General features: G+C 34.9%; 1 pseudogene; it reads right to left on the reverse strand.

The window, feature by feature from the left end:
• Positions 1-17,377: 17,377 nt before the first annotated feature.
• Positions 17,378-18,387, reverse strand: LOC141511312 (POU domain, class 5, transcription factor 1 pseudogene; annotated as a pseudogene).
• Positions 18,388-20,070: the final 1,683 nt, after the last annotated feature.

Consider the following 20,070-nt stretch of genomic DNA (forward strand, 5'->3'; position numbering starts at 1 on the left):
TGCAATATGGCTAATATAGCCATTTACAACACTTCCCTACTAGAGATGCTATATAACAAAACAAAAAATGCTCCTCCTTCACCCCCCATCCAAAAAAAAACTCAACCCAAGAAAAATAGTTTTAAAAAAATGTTTCAACCTGAATTCAGACTCTTTCTTTTCTCAGTTCTTTCTCTGGAGGTATATAGAATTTTTGTTTATTATTCCTTAGTCCATTAGGCTTAGATAATACTATTGACTAGAATAACTAAGTTATTCAATAATTCATCATGATACAATATTAGTGTTGCTATTATACAATACTCTCCTGATTCTGCTCATTTCAATCCAAATAATACCTTTTAGCTTTTCTTTTCTGAAGACATCATGCCCATCATTTCCTATAAACCAGTACTATTCTATTAAACCATATACCAGAAATTCTCCAGCCATTTTTTAATTGATGGACATTCCCTCAATTTTCAATTTTTTGCCACCACCAAAAGACCTGCTAAAATATTTTTGTATAAATAAGACCTTTTTTCTTTTTAAAATCTCTGAGATAATGACCTAGAGGTAAAAGTATTGCTGGGTCAGAGGTTATTTACAGTTTTTTTAGCCCTTTGGATTTAGTTCCAAATTGTTCTCTGATTGATTGTATCAATTCACAGTTACACCAAGAGTACTTTGCTGTTCCTATTTTTCTATATCCCCTCAAACAATTATCATTTTCCTTTTCTGTTACTTTAATTTAATAGATGTGAGGTGGTACCTCAATTGTTTCAAAATATTTTCATTTGCATTTCTCTAATCAATAGTGATTTCAATAATTTTTTCATATCACTATAAGTAGTTTTGATTTTTGGTTCTGAAAATAGCTTGTTCATATTCCTTTTACAAATCATCATTTGGGAAAGTGACTTGTATTCTTTTGTTTTTTTAGGTTTTTGCAAGGCAAATGGGGTTACGTGGCTTGCCCAAGGCCACACAGCTAGGTAATTATTAAGTGTCTGAGACGACTTGTATTCTTATAAATATGACTCAGTTCTCTATATATTTTAGAAATCAGCTCTTTTTCAGAGAAATTTGATGCAAATATTCTTTCCTGAAATGTTTCCTTCTGGCTTTATTAATCTTTATGCTTTTTTATAATGTTAATGTAATCAAATTATCTATTTTATTTCCCATGATGCTATCTCTTTGATCATGAATTTTTTCCCCTCATACATAGATCTAATAACATGATATTCCATGCTCTCTTACCTTGCTTTCATCACCTTTTATTTCAAAATTAAATATCCACTTTGGCCTAATCTTGGTATATAGTATGAGATATTTGTCTATACCTAGTTTTTGCCAAATTATTTCTCAGCTTTCCCCAAAATTTTTGTCAAATAATGAATGAATTCTTATCCCTAAAACTTGGATCTTCAGGTTTATCAAACATTAGATTTTCTAGGGTTATTTACTACTATATTTTATGCACCTTATCTATTCCTCTACTTCATTAGTATTGTTTTTATTTTTGTTTGGTTTTTAGTTTCCAACAATGATTTTTGGAAAGGCTTTGAGTTTTATATTCATCTCACCCCCTCTCCTCCCCATTCCCTGAAAATGTAGATCCATATCAATCATGTTATGAAAGAAGTATCATATCCAAACAAAAAAAAGACATAATACATAAAATAACTTTTAAAAATTGAAGATAGCAAGCTTTGGTCTACATTTAAGTTCGACCATAACATCTCTGGATACAGATGATATTTTCTCTATCACAAGTTTTGTAGAATTTTCTTTGATTGATATACTGCTGAAATGTGCAAGTCTATATGCAAGTTTTTCATAGTTGATCTTCAACCAAGGTTGCTTTTAGTGTGTCTACTGTTCTTTAAATTCTGCTCACTTCATTCTGTATCAATTCATGGAAGTCTTTCCAGTTTATTCCAAAGTCACATCCCTTCTTGATTTCTTATAGAACAATTGTTTTCCATCACATTCATATGACACAATTTATTCAGCCATTTCCCAATTGATGAACATTCTCTTAATTTCCAATTCTTTGTCTCTCTGAAAAGAACTGCTTTAAATATTTTTGTATATGTGGTTTCCTTAGCCTTTTGTGTGATCTCTTTGGATTACAGACCTAGTAATGGTATTGCTGGATCAAAGGATATACAGTTTTATTGCTCTTTGGGTGTAGTTACAAATAGCTCTCCAGAAAAATTGGATCAATTCACAAGTCCACAACCAATACATTAGTGCCTCAGTTTTCCCATAAACCCTTCAACATTCATTATTTTCCTTTTTATTCATATTGTCCAATCTTATTGATGTGAGGTGGTACCTCAAGAGTTCTTTTAATTGGCATTTCTCTATTTAAATAATGATTTAGAGTATTTTCCAACTTACTGCCTTCCTTTTAAACTTGGTTGCATTGATTTTTTTTATGAAAATACTTTTCAATTAAATGGAATGAAGATTATTCATTTTACATTTTATAATATTCTGTCACTTTTTTAGTCAAAAACTGCTCTTCTTTCCATAGATCTTACAGCTAAACATTTCCTTATTCTCCTCATTGGTTTTTTGATATCACCTTTAATATCTAAAACCTGTACCCATTTTGACATTATCTTGACATAGTTTATGAGATGTTGATCTATGACTAGTTTTTGTCACACTGCTTTCCAATTTTTTCAGCAGTTTTTTTCAAAGTGTAAACTCTAATCCCAGAAACCGGGATTTTTGAGTTTATTAAAGAATAGATTACTATTGTCATTTACTACTATTTCTTCTGTATGTAATCTAGTTCACTGACCTACCTCCTTATTTCTTAGCCAGTTTTGATGATGATGCTTTATAATATACTTTTAGTTTGTGATTATTAGATCATTTTCCTTTTCATTTTTTTTTTCATGATTTCCCTTGATATTCTTGACCTTTTGTTCTATCATATCAATTGAGTTACTAATTTTTCTAGGTCAATAAAGTAATTACTTGGAAGATTGATCGATTGGTATAGCACTGAATAAGTAATTTAATTTAGATAGAATTGTCATTTTAATATTAGCTTGACCTAGCCATGAGCAAATGACATTTATGTAGTTAATAATATCTGACTTTATTTGTGTGAAAAGCATTTTTATAGTTGTTTTCATTTAGTTTCTGAGTCTGCCTTGGCAGGTAGACTTCCAAGTATTTTAACATTGTCTATGGGTGCTTTATGGAATTTCTTTTTCTATCTCTTGAAGCTGTTTCTTGTTAGTAACATATGCAAATATTGATGATTTTTGTGAGTTTATTTTATAACCTGCAACTTTGCTAATGTTGCTAATTGTGTCAGTTAGTGTTTTAGATCATTTTAAGGTTCTCTAAGTATACCATCATATCATCTGCAAAGAGTGAGAGTTTTGTTTACCTATTTTAATTCCTCCAATTTCTTTTTCTTTCCTTATTACCAAGCCTAATATTTCTAATACTATATTGAACAATAGCAGTGCTAAAAAAGGCATCCTTGTTTCACAGAACCCTAATCTTATTGGGTATGCTTCTAGTTCATCTCCATTGCAAACAATGCTTCTTGATAGTTTTAGCTAGTTTCTCATTTTAAGACTCACTCCTATTATTCCTATGCTCTCTAGTGTTTTTTAATAGGAATGTGTACTGTATTTTGTCAAAATCTTGTTCATCATCTATTGAAATAATCATATGATTTCTGTTGAATTTTTGTTATTGATACAGTAAATTATACTCTTAGGTTTCCTAATATTGAACCAACTGCATTCCTGGTGTGAATCTTACTTGATTGTAGTGAAACTTGCTGTAATCCCTTTACTGGTATTTTATTTAAAAGATTTTTTAAAAAATATTTATTTAAAATTCAAATTCATTAGTGAATTAGTCTAGAACTTTCGTCTCTATTTTGACTCTTCCTGGTTTAGGAATCAGCACCATATTGGTGTCATAGAAAGAATTAGAATTCCTTTGCCCCTTTTTTCCAAATAATTTATATGGAATTGGAACTAATTACTCCTTGAATGTTTGGTAGAATTTGCGGTAGAATTTGCTTGTGAATCCATCTGGTCCTGAAGATTTTTTTTTTTAGGGAGTTCTTTGATGACTTGTTCAATTTCTTTTTCTGAGATTGGGTTATTTAAGTATTTAATTTCCTCTTCTTTTAACCTAAGCACTTTATATTTTGGTAAATATTCATTTATTTTGCTTAGATTGTCAAATTTATTGGCATACAGTTGGGCAAAATAGTTCCAGATTATTACTCGAATTTCTTCCTCATTGGTGGAACATTCACCTTTTTCATTTTTGATAACGTTAGTTTGTTTTGTTTTGTTTTATTTTTTAGGTTTTAGGGTTTTTTAAAGTTTTTTTGGCAAGGCAAATGGGGTTAAAGTGGCTTGCCCAAGGCCACACAGCTAGGTAATTATTAAGTGTTTGAGGCTAGATTTGAAGTCAGGTATTCCTGACTTCAGGGCTGGTGCTCTATCCATTGTGCCACCTAGCCGCCCATTTTCTTTTTTGTAAATCAATTTAACCAAATATTTTTACTATAGACTTTTTTCATAAAACCCACCAAGCTTTATTTATCAGTTCAATTGTTTTCTTACTTTTGATTTTATTAATTTCTTCTTTAATTTTCAGAATTTCTAATTTTATTTTTAATTGGGTATTTTTATTTGTTCTATCTTTTTTAGTCTCATGCTCAATTCATTGATCTCTTTCTCTATTTTATTCATGTAAGCAATAGAGATATAATAGTTCTTCTAATAACTACTTGGCTATGTCCCACAAGTTTTAGTATTTATCTCCTTATTGTCATTGTCTTGGATGAAGTTATTAATTATTTCCATGATTTGTTGCTTGACCCTCTCATTATTTAAAATTAGGTTATTTAGTTTTCAATTAATTTTAGGTATATTTTTCCATGGTCCATTATTCCTCATGCTATTTTATTGCATAATCATCTGAGAAGTTGACATATAATATTTCTTCATTTGATTATGAGAATTTTATGCCCTAATACATGGTCAATTTTTGTGAAGGTTATCATGTATTGGAGAAAAAAAAGGTATCTTCTTTTTCATCCCCTTTCAACTTTATCTAGAGGTCTCATATCTATCAATTTTAAAATTCAATTCACCCCCTTAACTTTTTTCTTGGTTTTTTAATGGTTAAATATCCCCAAAGAGTGGAAGGTGGAGGTCCTCCACCAATATCATTTTTCTGTCCATGTCTTTCTATAACTCATTTGACTTCTTTGATAATATGATGATCTACCTCTTGATGTATACATACTTAGTATTAAAATTACATCATTGATATGGTATCATTTAGGAGAATTTAGTTTCCTTCCTTATTCCCTAAAATGACATCTATTTTTGCTTTTGTTTTGTCTGATATAAGGATTGCTAGTCCTGTTTTTTTTCACTTCAGCTGAAGCAAAATATATTTTGCTCCAGTCTTTTACTTTTACTCTTTGTGTATCTCCCTGCTTCAACTGTGTTTTTTTTTTTTGTAAGCAGCATATTTTAGGGTTCTGGTTTTTAATATATTCTGCTATCTGCTTCCATTTTGGGGGAGAATTCATTACTTTTATAGTTTTAATTTATAACTCTTTATTACTTTCCATGTTGTCTCCTATTTGTTTGTACTTTTTTCCCCTCCTTTCACCCTATCCCTCCTCACATGTTTTGCTTCTGAACACAACCTTCTCAATCTTTTCCCCCTTCTATCAGTCACTCTATTTTTTCCCCTCTTTCCCTTTCCCCCTTCTTTACTTCCCTTCTATCAGTTCATCCTTCCTTTCCCCTCCCCCCTTTCTCTTCCTAACTTGAAGGACAAGATAATTTCCTAAACCCAACTGAGTATATGTGTTATTTTCCCTTTGAATCAAATTTGTTGAGAATAAAATTCTACCAGTTCTCACCCTCCTCCTTTCTTTCCTTCTACTGCAATAGGTCTTTTGCATCTCTGCATGTAATGTAATTTTACCCTATTCTGTCACCCCCTTCCATCTGTCTCCTTACAATCTTCCCCATTTTTAATGTCTTTTTATTTATTAGTTTTTCCAAGTCAATGGGATTAAGTGACTTGCCCAAGGCCACACAGCTAGGTAATTATTAAGTGTGTAAGGTCACATTTGAACTCAGGTACTACTGATGCCAGGGCTGGTGCTCTATCCACTGCAACACCTTAGCTGCCCCCAATGTCTTATTTTTAAAAAATCATTCTATCAAAAACAACTTAGGCCTATAAATTCAGCCTAATTATACTCCTAATAAAGTCACGATTCTCAACAGTTATGACAATTTTCCTCCCAGGTATAGATGTAACCATTTTAATCATATTTATTAAGATTTGTTTTCCCCCCTGCTTACCTTTTCATATATCTCTTGAGTCTCCTGTTTGAAGATTAGATTTTCTGTTCAGTTCTGGTCTTTTCATCAGGAAAGTTTGAAAGTCACCTATTTAGTTAAATGTCCATCTTTTCCCCTGAAAGAGTAGGTTCAATTTTGCTGTGTAGTTGATTATTATTTGTAATGCCAGTTACCTTCCTCCCCCAGAATATCATACACCAGATGCTTCGATCTTTTAATGGTGTTACAGCCAGGTCCTGTGTAATAGTGACTGTGGCTCTCTGGTATTTGAAATGCTTCTTTCTGGTCTCTCCAGATTTTCTCTTTGATCTGATAATTATAGAGTTTGCCTACAACATTCCTTGGCATTTTCATTTTGGGATCTCTTTCAGTTGGAAAACAGTGAATAATCATGGCTTTCAGAAAGTCTAATGATTCTCAAATTATCTCTCCTGGATCTATTTTCCAGGCCAGTTGTTTTCCAAGGTGTCATTTTATATTTTCATCTATTTTTTCATTCTTTTGATTTTGTTTAACAGATTCTTCATGTGTCATCATGTCATTAGCTTCCACCAGTGCCAGTCTAATTTTCAAAGCAAGCAATATTTTCTTCAGTTAGCTTTTATATATCTATCGACTTTTTCATTTAGTTAATTCTGTCTTTGATGGAGCTGTTATCATTTTCCATTTGCCCAATTGTAGTTTTTGAAGTATTTACTGTATTTGGGCATTTTTCCAATTGTATTTTTATTTTTTTCATTTTAAAAATTTTATTTATTTTTAGTTTTACAATTTTTCCTCTAATCTTGTTTCCCTCCCCCACCTCCCAAAGGCAATTTGTCAGTCTTTATATTGTTTCCATGGTATACATTGATCCAAATTGAATGTGATGAGAGAGAAATCATATCCTTAAGGAAGAAAAATAAAGTAAAAGAGATAGCAAGATTACATAATAAGATATCAGATTTGTTTTTCTAAATTGAAGGTAATAGTACTTGGTCTTTGTTCAAACTTCACAATTCTTTCTCTGGATATAGATGGTATTCTCCATTGCATATAGCCTCAAATTGTCTCTGATTGTTGCACCCCTGGAATGAGTAAGTCCATCAAGGTTGATCACCACCTCAAAGTTGCTGTTAGGGTATACAATGTTTCTCTCCTTCTGCTCATCTGGATTAGCAACAGTTCATGCAAATCGCTTTAGGTTTCCATGAATTCCCATCCCTCCTAGTTTCTAGTAGAACAGTAGTGTTCCATGACATACATATACCACAGTTTGTTAAGGCATTCCCCAATTGAAGGACATGTACTTGATTTCCAAATTTACTTGATTTCACCACAAAAAGGGCTACTATGAATATTTTAATAAAAGTGATGCTTTTACCCTTTTTCATCATCTCTTCAGAGAGATGGGTCAAAGGGTATGCACATTTTTGTTACCCTTTGGGTGAAATTCCAAATTGCTCTCCAGAAAGTTTGGATGAGTTCACAGCTCCACCAACAATGTATTAGTGTCCCAGATTTCCCACATCCCTTCCAACATTGATCATTGTCCTTTCTGGTCTTATTGGCCAGTCTGAGAGGTATGAACTGGTACCTCAGCAATGCTTTAATTTACATTTCTCTATTAAGTAGTGATTTAGAGCAGTTTTTCATATGACTATGGATTGCTTTGATTCCCTCATCTGTAAATTGCCTTTGCATATCCTTTGACCATTTGTCAAATGGGTAATGGCTTATTTTTTTTAAAAAAAAATTAGAATCAGTTCTCTGTATATTTTAGAAATGACTACTTTGTTAGAATCATTAGTTGTAACGATTGTTTCCCAGTTTACTAAATTTCCTTTGATCTTGGTTACAGTAGTTTTATCTGTGCAAAAGCTTTTTAATTTAGTGTAATCGAAACCATATCATTTGTTTTTAGTGATGTTCTCCATCTCTTCCTTGGTCATAAACTTTCTCTCTTTCCACAGATCTGACAGATAAACTACTCCTTGATCTTCTAGTTTGCTTATAATTTTTTTTTTTATGTCTAAATCATGTATCCATTTGAATCTTATCTTGGTATAGGGTGTGAGGTGCTGGGCCAATCTAAGTTTCTTCCATACTAACTTCCAATTTTTCCAGCAGTTTTTCTTGAAGAGAGAGTTTTTATGCCAATAGCTGGACTCTCTGGGTTTATTAAATAGCAGATTACTGTAATCATCTTCTGCTATTGCACCTAGTCTATTCCACTGGTCCACCACTTTCTTTCTTAGCCAACACCAGACAGTTTTGATGATTGATGCTTTATAATATAATTTTACATCTGGTAGGGAGGGCTAAGCCACCTCCTTTTGCATTTTTTGTCATTGAATCCCTGGAAATTCTTGATTTTTTATTTCTCCATATGAATTTACTTACAACTTTTTCTAACTCATTAAAGTAACTTTTTGAAATTTTGATTGGCAGGGCATTAAACACATAGTTTAATTTTGGTAGAATAGTCATTTTTATTATATTAGCTCAACCTATCCATGAGCATTTGATGTTTCTCCAGTTTTTAAATCTGATTTTATTTCTGTGAGAAGTGTTTTGTAATTGTTTTCAAAAAGTTTCCCAGTCTGCCTTGGCAAATACACTCCCAGGTATTTTAGATTGTCTGTGTTTACTTTGAATGGGATCTTTCTTTGTAGTTCTTCCTGCTGTATCTTGCTAGTCATATAGGGAAAAGTTGAGGAGTTTTGAGGGTTTATTTTATATTGTGTGTCTTTGCTAAAGTTGCTAATATTTTCCAGTAGTTTTTTAGATGATTTTTTCAGATTCTCTAGGTATACCATCATGTCATATGCAAAGAGTGAGAGTTTTGTCTCTTCCTTCCTAATTCTCATTACTTCAATTTCTTTTTCTACTCTCATTGCTGAATCTAACATTTCTCATAACCATATTGAGTAGTAATGGTGATAATGGGCATCCTTTTTTCACCCCTGATCTTATTGGGAATGCCTTTAACCTATCCCCATTGAATATAATGCTTGTTAATGATTTCAGATTGATACTGCTTATTATTCTAAGGAACAGTCCATGTATTCCTATACTCTCAAGTGTTTTTAGTAAGAATGGGTGCTATATTTTGTCAAAAGCTTTATCAGCATATATTGATATAATCATATGATTTCTGATAGGTTTGTTATTGATACAATTAATTATATTAACAGTTTTCCTAATATTGAGCCAACCCTGTATTCCTGGGATAAATCCTACTTGGTCATAATGTATTATCTTAGTGATAAATTATTTTAATTTTTTTGCTAAGATTTTCTTTAAGATGTTTGCATATATATTCCTCAGGCGGATAGGTCTATACTTTTCTTTCTCTATTTTAACTCTTCCTGGTTTAGGTATCAACACCATATTGGTGTCATAGAAAGAGTTAGGCAGAGTTCTGTCTTCACCTATTTTTCCAAAGATTTGATATAGAATTGAAATTAATTGTTGCTTTAATATTTGATAGAATTCACTTGTGAATCCATCTTGCCCTGGAGATTTTTTCTTAGGGAGTTTAATGATGGCTTGTTGAATTTCTTTTTCTGAAATCGGGTTGTTTAGCTATTTAATCTCCTCTTCATTTAACCTGGGCAGCTTATATTTTTGTAAATACTCATTTATTTTACTTAGATTGTCAAATTTATTGACATAGATTTGGGCAAAACAATTCTAAATGATTACTTTAATTTCCTCCTCATTGTTGGTGAGTTCACCTTTTCCATTTATGTTACTAGAAATTTGGTTTTCTTCTTTCTTTTTTTTAATCAAATTAACCAGAGGTTTATCAATTTTATTGCTTTTTTCATAAAACCAACTCTTGGTTTTATTTATTAATTCAATAGTTTTTTTGCTTTCATTTTATTAATTTCTCTTTTAATTTTTAGAATTTCTAATTTGATATTTAATTGAGGGTTTTTTAAATTTGTTCTTTCTCTAATTTTTAAGTTGCATATTTATTTCATTTATTTCCTCTTTCTCTAATTTATTCATGTAAGCATTTAATGATATGATATATCCTCTGACAGCAGCTTTGAGTGAATCCCATAGGTTTTGGTATGTTGTTTCATTATTGTCTTTATGTAGGATGAAATAACAAAATTTTTCTTTACTTTGTTGCTTGATCCACGTATTTTTAAAATGAGGTTATTTAGTTTCCAATTAGTTTGGGGTCTGTATCTCTCAGGCACAATGTTGCATATGATTTTTATTGCATTGTAATCCGAGAAAGATGTATTCATTATTTTTGCCTTTCTGCAGCTGATCATTAGGTTTTTTGCCCTACTATATAGTCAGTTTTGGTGTAAGTGCTATGTACTGCAGAAAGAAAGATATATTCCTTTCTATCCCCATTCAGTTTCTTCCATCAATCTATGATATCAAAGTTTTTAACAATCTATTTACCTTCTTAGCTTCATTCTTTTTTTATGATTAGATTTCTCTAAATCTGAGAGAGGGAGGTTGTGGTCTTTCAATAGTAGAGTCTTGCTTTCTATATCTTACTGTACTTCATTCAGCTTCTCCTGTAAGAATTTGGATGCTATCTCATTGGGTGTATGCATATTTAGTATTGAAATCACTATGATGCCTTTTAGGAGGATATAGTTTCCTTCCTTATCTCTTTTAATGATACCTATTCTTGCAGCTGCTTTGTCTGAGGTAAGGATTGCTCCCCCCTGCTTTTTGCACTTCAGCTGAAGCAAAATATATTTTGCTCCAACCTTTTACTTTCACTCTATATGTATCTCTCTGCTTCAAATGAGTTTCTTATCAGTAGCATATTGTAGGATTCTGGTTTTTAATGCACTCTGTCATTTGCTTACATTTTATTTTTATTCTTTTTAGTTTTTTGCAAGGCAAATGGGGTTAAGTGGCTTGCCCAAGGCCACACAGCTAGGTAATTATTAAGTTTCTGTGACCTGATTTGAACCCAGGTACTCCTGACTCCCGGGCTGGTGCTTTATCCACTGCGCCACCTAGCTGCCCTGTTTGCTTACATTTTAAGAGAGAGTTTATCCCATTTACATTCAAAGTTATAATTACTAGCTCTTTATTGCCCTCCATGCTATCTTTCCCCCATTTGTATTTTTCCCCTTTTTTTCATATTATCCATACTACTCAGTATTTTGTTTCTGAATACCGCCACCTTCAGTGTTTGTCCTCTTATATCCACACCTCCTCTTTTTTCCCCCTTTCTCTTTTTCCCTTTTTCCTTCCCTTCTTTCTGTTAGTTCCCCTTTTTCTCCCCTCTCTGTCTCCATCTCCCCCTCCTCTTTTTCCCTTTTAATACTTGAAAGACAAAATGTTTCTTAAGTTAATTGGGTGTATGTGTATATTAATTTTAAGCCAAGTCTGATGAGAGGAAGATTCAGGTATTTATCATTTCCTCCCTTCTTCCCCTTAATTACAATAGGTCATTTGTACCTCTTTATGTAATGAGATTTACCCCATTCATTCCCCTCCCTCCTCACATCTCCTTCCTTAAGGAGGTAGTGTTTTTAGATCATTCTATCAAAGTCACAGAAAATTATGAGTATCCATCACTTTTTTATATTTTTAGATTTTTCTAGTCAATGGGGTTAAGTGGCTTGCCCAAGGCCACATACCTAGGTAATTATTAAGTGTCTGAGGTTGGATTTGAACCCAGGTACTCCTGACTCCAAGCCGGTGCTCTAGCCACCCCTTATCCATCACTTCTGGCTAAGTATATTCTCTCTGATAGAGTGACAGTTCTCGAGAATTATTAGTCTTTCTCCCAAGTAAGGTTATTGATAGTTTCTTCCCATTGGATATAAGTCTCATGGATAAGACATGAGTGTCCATCACTTCTGGCTAAGTATATTCTCCCTGATAGATTTACAATTATCAAGAGTTATGAGAATCTTTTTCCCACACTGGGACATAGCCAGTTTCATCTTGTAGTTCTTTTTTTATTTAGTAGTTCTTTTTTTCTTTACCCCGCCCATTTTTTTTAACCTTTTCATGTGTCTCTTGAACCACCTGTTTGATGTCCAAATTTTCTATTTAGCTCTGGTCTTTACATCAGGAATTGTTGGAAATTTCTCATTTTATTAAATAACCATCTTTTTTTCCTGGAAGAGAAGGCTCAGTTTTGCCAGATAGCAGATTCTTGGCTGTATTCTAAGTTCCCTTGCTCTTCAGAATATCTCATTCCACACTCTTTGATCCCTTAATCTTGACATTGCCAGGTCCTGTAGAATCCTTACTGTAGTTCCTTGGTATTTAAATTGTTTCTTTCTGACTGCTTGCAGGATTTTCTCTTTTATCTGATAGTTCTGGAATTTGTCCACAACATTCCCTGGTGTTTTCATTTTAGGATCTCTTTCCAGAGAGGATTGATGTATTTTTCCATAACTATTTTGCCCTCTGATTCCATGATATCAGGGAAATTTTCCATCACTAAGTCCTGTAATATTAAGACCAGGCTTTTTTTCTGTTTGATGTTTTCAGCTTGTCCCTCCTTGATCTACCCTAGATATCAGTTATTTTGCTGATGAAGTATTTTATATTTTCTTCTATTTTAAATTTTTTTTTTCATTTTGTTTAACAGGTTCTTGCTGTCTCATTGAAGTCATTACTTTCCACAGACTCCATTCTTTTTTTAAGAAAAGAAATTTCTTCATTTACCTTTTGCAACTCCTTTTCCAATTGGTCAATTCTATTATTGTAAGAGTTTTCATTTGACTAATTGAAATTTTGAGAGAATTGTTTTCTTTTTCCAAGGTGTTAATTTTCTCTCCCAAATTTTCCAATTGATTTTTATACTCCTTCCTTATTTCTTCAAGAAAGTCTTTCTATGGTGGAGAGCAGGTCATATTCTCCTCAGAGGTTCTAGATCTCTCTGAGTTAGTGTCTTTTACTTCCAAGAATTTTTCTATGGACCTTCCTTTGTATTGGTCTTTCTTTATTATCCTATGACCTTGTGTTGGGGAAGTGCTGGTTCCCAGAGCTTTGGTGTTGGTATCCCTAGAGGCTTTTCTCACTGAGTGTAATATCTCCTGATGGCCTGTAGGGGATGCTGGTTGCTTTCTCTGGATTGTCTGTGACCTTGACTGAGGCCCTCTCTTTTGGCCTGGAGGGAGTGGTTGAAGCTTTTGAATACTTTGATCAGTGGTGGGCTATACCCTGGGGTGAGGTCACCACTCTCCATATTCACAGAAATTGTGATTCTGCTGCTTAGCCTTAGCCTGGGGCAGAAGTTGGGCTGTAATTGTGTATGTTCTGGGAAGAGGCTTCAGCTGAAATGAAGGTATGGACTCTGAGTTCTATTGGACTAGAGGAGCCCAGGGATAGATGACTGCAGTTCTCCAGCACTGGAACTCTCCATCCAGCCCTGCTGCAAAGCTCCAGATGATCAGCACCACAACCAATGGCTTTATTCCCTAGTTGGCCCATGCCCCCTTGGCCGACCAGGCTCTATCCCTGCAGCTGATTAAGCCAGTCCGGTTCTCAGGCCCTCAAATTCCCAGGCTCCTGCCCCACCACTAATCAGGCTAATCTGAGGTTAATCCAGGCTCCCAGGAGCACCTGTCTGGTGCTCCTGGCACCCTCTGTACCCAGATTCACCCACGATCTCAGAAGATAAATCCTGAGGTAGATGTCCTTCCCCTGGATTTTTTTCCCCCTTAGTTTTGTAGATTGGATTTCTGTTAAGAGATTTGTTTAATATTTTATATGAGGGAAGATCAGGAGACTTTAGCAGTTTGCCTGTCTTGTCTCTTCCATCTTGGCCAGAAGTCCTGATTTGTATTTTTAAAAGATTTATTTTCTTCTGTCACTTTTTGTTGCAGGATGTTAATATTCTCTTGCACTTATTTTCTTTTTTTTTATTTGGATGAATGTTTTATTGTTTTTCTGATTATCTAAAGGGGTGTGTGTCTTTGAGTCAGATGTTAAAATATTTACAGCATGGTTAGAAAATTAAGAAATTACTGAATCTAAGCCTTATTTTACAGATAAGAAAACTGAAGACTAGAAGCTAAACCCTTTTAATCTACCACTTCCACTGTGCCATTTATCATCTGTCAATATTGTGCTAGGCTTGGAGGGTTACACTCATGTAAAACAATCCCTACTTAAGTTCTTTAAGGGAAGACTAAATGCAAACATTATATATATATATATATATATATATATATATATATATATATGTATATGAAATTCAAATGTCTGCAATTCCACAAATCTGGAAATTCTCTCCAACACTGCCTATAATTCTTCCCATGTTCTCTCTTGCCACATTCACTTAATTACCTAGCTGTGTGACCTTGGGCAAGTCACCCAACCATATTGCTTTAACAAAAAAGATATTTTTAAAAAGGTCATTACTTGTATTTCAATAGTTCATAAGTGAACACTAAGTTGAAAAAGACATTTGATATAGCCACTATGCGTGGATAGCAAAATCAAACGTTTAAATTATTGATCTTTCCTTAGGCTCAGAACAATGTTTTGAGAACAATACCATCCATCTACCAATACCAAGCTGATTCTAGAGGAACTCTACACTCAGAAATTCTTTTTCAAATTGGGACCTTTGTTTAGATCTCCATAATAGTGGCACATTTAGTGACCATAGCTTTATTTTTAGGATTAGGGAATTGTAATTTTTCAGCCAATTCTGAAATATAGTGGGGAGACATCTTCCTGTAAAAGGTCTTTTAAAGCAGGGCAATGGGATTTTTGCTATACTGTATCAAATTTTATTTGTAATCCAAAAAAGAATGGTGTTCCTATATCCCATTAGTTAATAGTCAAGATCATTACTTGCTCAAGATATTTATTCTTATTTTTCCCTCACTAAGGATGCCCTTAATTCTTGTACAGATGATCCAAGTTTTTTCAGTGCACAAAATAGGAATTGATGTCCTCACAAAACCTTCAGTGCATGTCTCCTTTCAGTTCAAGCTAGCTGTGTTTTCCCCTTGTTCCCTTCTCGGGGCTTATAAGCACAGTTGGGACTGGGATGTTCATTTAGCATGGTGATTTCATAGTCCTAGGTCACAGTTAAAATTTGTTTTTCATTTTTCTACTTGGTCTTCCATTTCACATAGATTCAAAAATGTTTGTGAAGCATTTAATAATATCTAGACTGCAGTCTAGATATTCATGACTGGTTCTTTCCTAAAATATTTAGTAGGAATCGCGGAAAGTTACTGCATGAAGGAAATTTCTATTAAGCTTTGAAACTAATGGGGGGAAATATGTAAAAAGTATGTGAAAATGCTTAGAAATGCAAGATGGCATGTTCTGTGAAAGAACAAGGTGAGGGGTGGCTAGGTGGTGCAGTGGATAAGGCACCAGCCCTGGAGTCAGGAGTACCTGGGTTCAAATCTGGTCTCAGACACTTAATAATTACCTAGCTGTGTGGCCTTGGGAAAGCCACTTAACCCCATTTGCTTTGCAAAAACCTAAAGAAAAAAAAGAATGAGGTGAATCTGACTGGATCATAGTAGGGAGTTTTAAGGCTAAAATGGATTTTCAAAGCTAGAGTAGTTTGTATTTAACCTTAGAGTTAAAAGGGAAAGCACAAAAGGAATGACATACTAAAACTTGTATCATATCTTTTGGGTACATTGAGGTAAGTTATCCCGGTGCCTAAAAGTAACTTCCAAGTTAGATTCATGATCCAATAATCCTATTGCAGTAGTGCAGCAAAAACATAGGGATATAACTTGATAACTGTTGGTGATAAAGGATAGATAGTTCTTAGGGACATGTAGGCATCTTATCAACACACAAATTTAATATAAACCAATGAAAGCTTCAGAAAAACAAGTTACAAGTTTAGTAGCTAACATTAACAGTACAAGGCACTATGTCAAAGCATTTTACAAAAATGATCTCACTTGAACCTCATAGCAACCCTGGGAGGTTAGATACTGTTGTTATCCCCATTTTATACATGAAGAAATAGGCAAAGTTAAATTGACTTGTCCAAGGTCTCACAGCTATAAAGTCGGAGATGAGATTTGAACTGGGGTTTTCTTGAATTCAGGCCTTATACTACATTAATAAGTATATAATTTTGAGAGGAGTGGTAAAGTCTTGATGTTCTTTGTCCTTGTTGTTAAATCATTTCCAACTCTTACTTCATTTGGGATTTTCTTGGCAAAGATTGGTATTTCCTATTTTTTTGGCCATTTCCTTCTCCAGTTCATTTTACAGTCAAGGAAAGTGAGATAAACAGGGTTGGTTAAGTGACTTTCCCAGTCACACAACTGATAATTATCTGCAGCCCATCTGAACTCTGGTCTTCCTGGTTCCAGGCCCAGCATTGTATCCATATACCACCTAATTGCTTTCTCCTAATCACACCAAATCAAGCATGTCATGTACAATTTGTGGTATTCCATTCTATAAGGTCCAAGAGGATAAAGTATATGAAGATCATATTATACGACAAGACAGCAATTTATAATGTTAAGACTCAGGAGTCAGGATGACCAGAGTTAAAATCTACTCTGGGATTTTTTAGGACCCAAAGTAAATAATTTAACTTCTCTCATCTCAGTTTCCTCTCTGATATTATGCAGCAACACCTTACAGGATTGTTGTAAGGATCAAATAAGATAAATTGAAAAGTTCTTTGCAAACATTAAAATACCACATAAAATACTATTTTATATTGAATGGTTGAAGCAAATCTTTAATTTGGAGGAGTCAGAGGGGAGGACCGAATAATGATCTTTAAATATTTGAAAGGACTTTGTTTCAATATGACTTGCTTAAGATTGCTTTATTTAAGAGTTGGGAGATAAAAGAGATGTAGAACTAATAAACACATTTTCCAACTTCCATCCCACCTATTCCCTTCAAAAATCTGTTTATGAATCTCTGAAATATTGATTTCATTCTTTCCTGTTTCTAAATACTCCCAGGATATAGAAAACTCAATTGACCAACTCCCAGACCTCAAAATATTTTGTTGGATTCCTCATCTCTATTCTCTCACCTTCTCTGTCAAAGGATGGACTAGCCCTTCAGCTTGAATGCATGTTAGAGCCCAGAGGGGTAACAGGGAGAGGGGAAAATGCATCCCCCCTCTGTGAAAGGAGATGGGAAATAAAGAATAGTGAAATGAGGGGTCCTGTACCTGTGATGACTGAAAGGAGGGCCTGGAGGTAGGAGAAAAGGTATAGGTCTCTCAGGGAAGGAACCAGTTGCCTCAAAATCCTCTCAGGGTGAGTTGCCATTGCATCCCTTGACCTTCTGGCTCCCATTTCAAAACCAAACCCATACAACATCTTTGTCAAGGCACAGCTGCTCAAAAATATTCCTAATCTGCTGAAGTGTGGGTTTGGAGCACTGGAGAAACATGTTCTCCAAGCTTCCCTCAACTCCATTCTCAATGCTTGTGTGTTTCCTCTTTCTGGCTTGTTGAAGGACTGTCTCAGCATTGCACATCTCCTGAAGGTGGTCCTTGTCATTAGCTGCTTCTAGCCACTTCTGTAGCAGAGATCACAACTGACACATGTTCTTGAAGTGAAGTTGTAGGGCCTCAAAGTGACAGAGGGCTAAAAACCTTCCCAAAGAGTGCCCAAGCGGATGCCCACATCAGCCTGGGTATAAGCCAGAGTGATCCTCTTCTGCTTCAGCTCCTTGGCAAATTGTTCTAGTTCCTCTGGGAAATGGGTCTCCTGTGCCTGCTCACCTCCACTCACCATTGGTGCAGTCTTGGAGACTGAAGCAGTGGAGCCGGGCTCTGGGGAGCTGCCCTGGGAAGGGCTCTCAGCCCCAGCTCCTTCATCTGGTACAGCAATCTCCTATGCAGGTGGAACCATCACTCCCACATTAGGCTGAGGTTCACAGTAGATACCTCCTCCCCACATGTCATACAAACGGCAGGGTCATTCCCTGTCAGACACTGATCTGGTTCCAGTCCCTCTGGGTGGGCCTTGAAAGCCCGGCCAGTTCCACATAGGCTGTGACCCTCCAGCCTGACACTTCCAGGGGGTGACGAGAAACATTCAGGTGCCAGGTGTTTGGCCATGCAGATTGCACTTATTTTCCTAGTTTTTCTATCTGACTTTTAAAATCTTTTCTGAACTCTTCTAAGCTTTCTGGGACAGAGACTAATTCATATTTTCCTCTGGACCTTCATATGTAACACCTTGGTGTTAATAATTTTATCCATCCTTCTCTCTAAGATAACTTTCAATAGATCCTGCTTTTATCCAACTTCTCTTAGTCATTTTGGGATTTTTTACCTATTCCAAGCATCTTGTGTTGAGAGGAGAAGCTGACTCAGAACTTCAATATTTGTGAATCCAAAAGGCTTGCCTACTGACCTGGGGTTGTAGATGTTAGGAATTCCAGGGTTTGCTCACTGGACCAACTGATAAGTAATGTCTGAGTTTCTATCTCTGAACTATCTATGCTGGGGTTATGAGTTGCTGATTTTCCACACTGTTGGGAATGCTTGGAATGCCTGGAGCCATCTTTAGGCTGCCTGTCAACCAACCTAGTCACTTGGCTAGGCTGTCCTGTCCTGGCTGGAATTTCAGAGGTTCTTTCTGGAACATCATTACAGGGAAGTTAGCTGCCCATTCCCAGAGTCATTGGGAGAGGTTGGAACACTTGGGGTTGTATCTGGGCTGTTTGCATAGGAATGCCAGACCCTCCCTGCTGGAAACACCAGGAGCTCCAGGCTAGGAACACCAGGAGATGGCAGTCCAGGTTGGGCTATGGAAACCAAACTCATTGGCTGAATGAGGCTCCTAGTTCTTTTTATTTTTTGTGGGTTCTGTCACTCCAAAATCTGTTAAGAGACTTGATTCATATCATTTCTGAGGAAAACACAGGAGAGCTTCACAAAGTTCCTGGCCTCTTTCTACATTTTTGCTAGAAGTCAATCCACTAACACTCTTAAACTGGTTCCACATCTAAAATCTTCAGGAAAAAAATAAAGTATTTCCATCCTTGCCAGAAATAGGCTAGGAACTCATTTTCTATCTATTTCAAGGCAGCTTCCAGGACAGCCTAATTGTTTTTGTTGTTGTTTGTTTGTTTTTGTTGCTTGTTTTCTAGCTGCCAACATTGTTCACAGTTTTGTTAACTCAAAAATTCATAATATTTGTAATTAATTTGTTCTAGATAGCAACAGTAAGAGAAGTATAAGTTCCTTAGAGAGAAAGATTTTTTACTTGGGTTATCTTCAACTCTAGTAACAAATTGAAAAATTCTTCTCAATGAATAGCATCAGTCTCTAAGTGTTCCTGCCTATAAATGACATGTTCAAGGCAGCATTTTTTCTATGGTTTCTCAATAAAATTATTCAAAAGGCTATATTTAGCCATGCACACAGAGATGAGAAAACTAAGTCTAAGAGATAAAAAGTGATTTGCTCAGCATCATGCAGTCAATATAAATCTAAGACAAGATTTGAACTGTGGTATTTCTGACTTCCAGTATAATGTATAACCTTGTATTCCCAACAATTGTCACTGTAATTGTCACACAGCAATTAATAAATGCATTTATTTTTTGCCTTGTTGACTGATTTTTTCCTCAGACAACAAAGTCCATTGTTGGTCAATACAATACAAAGAGCTTTAGTAGGGCATTGCAGAATTTATGGTCAATACAGTGCTTTAGTAGAGTAGGGCATTCCAGAATTTATGGTCCTTTGGCAGAGCCTTCAGAACCTATAGTAACCTCTAGAACATGAAGTGCT

This window comes from Macrotis lagotis, chromosome 2, assembly GCF_037893015.1.
Source record: "Macrotis lagotis isolate mMagLag1 chromosome 2, bilby.v1.9.chrom.fasta, whole genome shotgun sequence".
Classification (NCBI taxonomy): Eukaryota; Metazoa; Chordata; class Mammalia; order Peramelemorphia; family Peramelidae; genus Macrotis; species Macrotis lagotis.